Source organism: Cebidichthys violaceus, unplaced genomic scaffold (genome assembly GCF_023349555.1).
Source record: "Cebidichthys violaceus isolate CVI_PGR_0920_01 unplaced genomic scaffold, fCebVio1.0.p SCAF_13, whole genome shotgun sequence".
Taxonomy (NCBI): Eukaryota; Metazoa; Chordata; class Actinopteri; order Perciformes; family Stichaeidae; genus Cebidichthys; species Cebidichthys violaceus.
In genome coordinates, this window is record NW_027176296.1 from 12450778 (window position 1) to 12456613 (window position 5836).

At 41.3% G+C, this 5836-nt stretch overlaps 1 pseudogene; it reads left to right on the forward strand.

The window, feature by feature from the left end:
- Nucleotides 1-3266: 3266 nt before the first annotated feature.
- On the forward strand, nt 3267-3698 carry LOC137870609 (profilin-2 pseudogene; annotated as a pseudogene).
- Nucleotides 3699-5836: the final 2138 nt, after the last annotated feature.

Sequence of the window (5836 nt, forward strand, 5' to 3'; positions counted from 1 at the left end):
TGGAAATAGGGCCCCATGTCTTCATTCTAGACACTTCTCTGGAAGCCTCCCCTGTCCTCATCTTCTTGGATGATTTTAAACTAGTGAAACGTCCTTGTTCATAGTGCACCCTGATAAATGAGACACAGACTGGAGGACTGAGGAGCAGGAGAAAATAAATAATGATTAACAAAGTTTAACAACCCTACATAAACAACAGCATGAACATGAAAAGCCTAGTTTCCCAAAATAATCTTAACTCCATTTACAAGCTTTTTCTGGAGTTCTCAACCACAACATGTCCTGGGGGACATTCTGGGTAAATGGGTACAAGGAGTAGATGATGACAATCCCATCCTGATTTAGGACCACAACAGACATCCCTGTGGGACTCTATTCTTCAAGTCACATACCATTCATGACCCTAAAAGAACAGTTTGACATACCACTCTGAAGTCTATACAGTAAATATGAAGCTAGAGCCAGCAGTGGATTATCTTAGTTTGGTATATAGACTGTAAAAGGGTAAACAGCTAGCATGGCTATTTTCAAAGGAAACAAAATCTTATTTTTTGGAGTCAGCTAATGAACATATATCTTTTTTATCTGTACTAAAAGGCTGCAGCCTCATATTTCAGCCCAGCATCATGGCAGGCCATGAAATAGTCACGAAATGCAATCAATTGGTTTCGTGTACATGGACACACATTTTCTGTTTTTAAGTCGCGCATGACTAAAACAAAGTCAATGAAGTCAGTCTGGATCCTTTTTCATGCTGGACACACAAATCAAACACATCCACATGACAAAGCAACGGTCAGAGCTAGTGATGTAGTATTTCATAGCATAAAAAAACCCCACTTACAGTGAGTGGGAGGGCAGGTAACAAGTCTTTCAATCAAAAGACCGGTGTTCGTCTACGCATGTCCAAGTGTTGTTGTGGTTTTGTTGCCTAAACATTCATAACGGTATCCCTACACCTCAGTAAACCCAGCTGTACGTGGTTATGTTAAAGCTAACCTTCGTTTTGTAACTTAACAAGATCTCGTTCCAGAGAGATAAGAAAAAGATGGACAATTTGTGTCCTTGTAGATTGCCTTTCGTGATTGTTTCACGAACTGCTGTAAGACTGTGTTGCATATATACAGTACTGACTTGAGAATAATGTAAGTCTTCTCATCTTACTCTTCTATTCTCCACTGCATAAAAAATGTGTCTGGATTAGGAGACAGCAAAAAACAACTGCAGCCTCTCGGGCATTTGCATTTACTGATCTGCATGCATGTGCATATTTGTGACGTGGCACCATTTTTGAGTGGCTGTGGCTCAGGAGTAAGAGCGTGTCGTCCACAAATCGGCGGTTCAATCCCCGGGCTCCTCCAGTCTGCATGTCGAAGTGTCCGTGAGCAAGATACTGATTAGTGTATGAATGTACTTTGAGTGGTCGGAAGAGTAGAAAGGAGCTATATAAAGGCAACTCCATTTACCATCTTGCATGCATGCGTAAACAGGAGTCTGTGTAATGCAACACACCTCAGTGGACATCAATGCCAGGAAACATTTTCTCACCTCTGTGGCAGTCTAATGTTAGTAACTAAATTAAACCTCTGTACATGCAGGGTTTAGCTGGTCAAGTCATAGGACAAGACACAAAGAGTCCAAGAGATTGTCTTGAGACGGGGAAGGGTGAACATCTCCACCTGTTCTTAATTGTTTTTAAATCTCCTTTTCTTTTGCATTATGTTTTGATGCTTTTAATGGTTTTATGTGAAGCACTTTGTATTGCCTTGTTGTTGAAATGTGCTATACAAATAAACTTGCCTTGCCTTGCCTATGTAAATCCACCTGTTATCACGTGAGGTTCCATTCTGAGGTCCCCTGATGAAAACGGAGCAAAATCCATTCGCTGATGGATACCATGAAATGTAATAGTGGTAGCAAGTCGACCTTGAATTAAGATTATTTCATCAAACAATTCATTAACTACATTATTTAATATGAGTAACAGTTTTAAGTTCACAACACCCTTGTTGAGATCCTGCAACCTCCAGACAAAACAAATCCAATTGACCTGATTCACTCGGTCCAAGAAGCATATCATTATAAATAATCAAATACTTCCCTCCCACACCTTCATTAACTCCTTCACCATATTTCATTAATAAAAGAAGTGCCCATTTAACGAATCCCATTTCCTCTTGCATTAGAGACAATAATTAGGTGTGGAATTCATTAAAAAGATTTTATTTTCATCCCATGAAAGCAGTTCAAGATGTGTCCAGCAGCAGGACTGCATGAAAAAAGTTGATGGTGCTTTATAGTGAGTTTTAAAATTTTTTATTTTACTCATTAGTCTTCATAGCTAAACCTGTGTCGTTGCTTTATTCATCCAGGATATGAAGAAAATGTTTGATAGAAATAAAATACAAAGTCCATATATCATGAATTAACTTTACAAACTGCTGGTTGTGTGTGTGTGTGTGTGTGTGTTTGCTTGTCCATTCGCTATCTGTTTGGAAAAAAAACTGACAAATATGTATAAGTAATTTAATGTAAATTAAAAAACACTATCACAAACAGCAGTAACACTAGACTATTTGTAATAATTACAGTGGATGGATTCTGAAATGTGATCGTGTGGGGAGGAGATTGGGGAATCAAAACTGCGGGAGAAAAGCATGAAGAGAGGGAAGGAAAGGCAAAAGTGTATTATATGCTTCACAGAGCACGTTAAATTTACTCTAATACCTAAAGTCAATAATCACTGACTGACATTTATACTACTCCTCGCGATCAGTATTCACACTCATGGTTTCCATCTTCTTTACTCATCTAATCTCTTCCGTCAGTCTAACTTTATTTTAGGTGTTATTAAATGTCAATCACTCCTAGCCTACACAAGACTTGCGTCACTTGCTCGCAGACAAAGCCGTTTTTGAGCGCGAGCCGGCAGCATGAAACCAAAACGTAAATGCTTTAAAGGTGGAGCTGAAAAGCTCAGGGAGAAAAAGAAGAGATGTCTGGAGGAAGGTGCATCAAAATATTTAAAAATCTCTGACTTATTTGGGAAACCACCGACTGGTGACAGTGATATGATGGTAAGTTGTGGCGTTGACTTGGCCAATGTTAGCTTGCTTTTCACAGATGAGGTAACGTTCCCCACAAGCAAGCCTAGCTAACGTTAGCTAGATAAATGTCCAAAATTGAGACCGTTATGATCTGGTCAAATAAGCAAGCTGGCGCTGTTGTCATTGTAGTAGGTCTTAATAAGACTTTATATCGAGGTAATGCACGATCACGTCAGTAGATGGCGCTTTGGTGCTGCTGTGGATAGCGCCATTGTTGGATATACGGACGCCAAATATGTTTGGGCAGCACATGCCGGTGGTACATTCAACAATATCACGTCTCAAGAAATAGATATCCTTATCGGCAAGGACAGGGAGAGCTTTTACACCAGCGGTCTCACTCTGGGCTCAAAGAATTGTTCAGTCCTCAGAGACAGCCTCCTTGATGACGGGGATTGGACAATGGACATCAGGACAAAGAGCCATGGAGGAGAACCTACATACAATGTCTCTGTGGGAAGAGCTGGAAAAGTTTTGGTTCTTGTCATGGGCAAAGAAGGGGTCCATGGAGGCAGATTGAATAAGAAGGCTTTCTCGATGGCAAAATACTTGAAGTTAGGAGCAAATCTGATGTTTGCCTGTGTCCCTTAGCTCATGCCATTTTACCCAGCTGTTCCTGAATCCTGCTACACTAGAAAGGATATGTTAAACCTGTAACGACGTACACAATGACTGAAAGACATTCAGTTTTGAAGATACAAGAGACTGTACTTGACTGTTAGACTTTGTAGACTCTTGACCTAAACATTACTAGTGATAGTTGGGTTTCAGATGTCCGGAGACATCTCTTGAAGCAGGGGAGAGTGTAGTAGGTTGGGAATGCTACATGTTTAGTTTTTATTAAAACAGACGACCCCCCCCCCCCCCACCCTTTTCTCTTAATAATTGAACTATTCTAACACTCTTCAGACTTTATATCGAGGTAATACATGATCACGTCAGTAGATGGTGCTTTGGTGCTGCTGTGGATCCATTAGAGAGAACGTAGCTACAGGCTCCACTCATGCGCAGCTCAGAATAAAACTAGTTCTGGCCTGAGCATGACGCTAATGTTTGTCCTCTCTCTGTATTAATCCACAGTTGGAGCTATTGGCTACATAGTGCTTCCTAGCCTGCGTAACCTTTGCTGCCGGTCCAGATTTCCCCTAGGTCTGGTGCCGACAACATCATCATCGAGATTATCTAATTTAACATGTTAGCCGTAGTCACTTGCTTACAATCGATGAGCAAGATATCCATGGTGGTAGTTGTAAAGAGGGGAATCTCATAATTTCTATTAACTTATGTCAAATAACGCTCAAGTTAACCAGCTAGCTTGTTATGCTAAAAAAATTGTGTTACACACAACACTAACATTATAAACAACGTTAATATGTTATCTAGATTGATGATTCTGCTGCTGGAAGCAGCAGCCAGGGGCCCCAGAGCCAAGATAAGACCCAGGGCCACACCGTAATTAGTACAGAAGAGTATACTTACATGTACTTAAATACAACTTCAGTGTGTGCCATTTTAGTACAAAAAAATACACTTCGTATATTAAAGTACAACTTACGGTACACCGTAAGTTACACTTTAATATACTAAGTACAAAAATAGTGTATTTAAATTTAGCACATGTATTTAAAGTATACTTATCTAATACATTTTGAGTGTACTAATCAATAGTGGAAAGTTAAGTATAAAAAAGTATACTTAGTACACTTAAATTTAATGTACTTAGGTGTACTTTTTTCACCTGAAGTACTAATACTAAATACTACCATAGTTTGCTGATAGTGTTGTGTCAATGGTTTAACATACTAACATAATAATCCCTACTTACCACTCAGGGATAGCCAAAGGCATGATGACACAGAAAGTGAAGGCCAAGATTTTGATTATTTCACCAGGCTGAAGTCAGACACATTAGACCTCTTCTTCCGTTTTCACCCCCAGCAGAAGGCAGGCAAGGCTGTAGTGCAGAGAGCTTTTTTTTGCAAAGATGGCACAAACAGAAAATGGCTATCATACAGTCAAGACAAAGAAGCCCTCTTCTGTTCCCTTTGTCTGGCTTTTGCTAATCCCAGAGAAAGCAGCTCTTTCATCACTGGCACCGCCCCCCCCAGCCCTCAACATGAGCCACCCCTACCCCCAAGCCACTCACTCTCATCCTTTAGTTCAATCACTGAAATTGACCTCTCCTCCATATTCTCCAGCATGAAGACCTCCACCTGTGCCCTTGACCCCCTCCCGTCTACCTTAGTCAAGGCCTGCCTCCCCTCACTCTCCCCTCTCATCACCAACATCATCAACTCCTCACTGTCCTCCAGTATCATACCCCCCCCCACTCAAGCTTGCTGCTGTCACCCCCGTTCTGAAAAAACCTGGTCTTGACCCCAACATCCCCAACAACTACCGGCCCATCTACAACCTCCCCTACCTGTCCAAAGTCCTTGAGTGAGCTGTTGCATCACAACTCAAGTCCCACCTCAATCTCCATAATCTCTACGAACCCTTCCAATCCGGCTTCTGTTCGAAACACAGCACAGAAACTGCCCTACTGAAAATCAAATCACAAATGACATACTTCTCTCTGCTGACTCTGGCTTCCCATCCTCACCATCCTCATCCTCCTCGACCTCAGCGCCGCCTTCCACACTATCAACCACTCCATCCTCCTCTAACGTCTCCAGTACTCTCTTGGAATAACTGGCACTGCCCTCTCCTGGTTCACCTCATATCTCTCA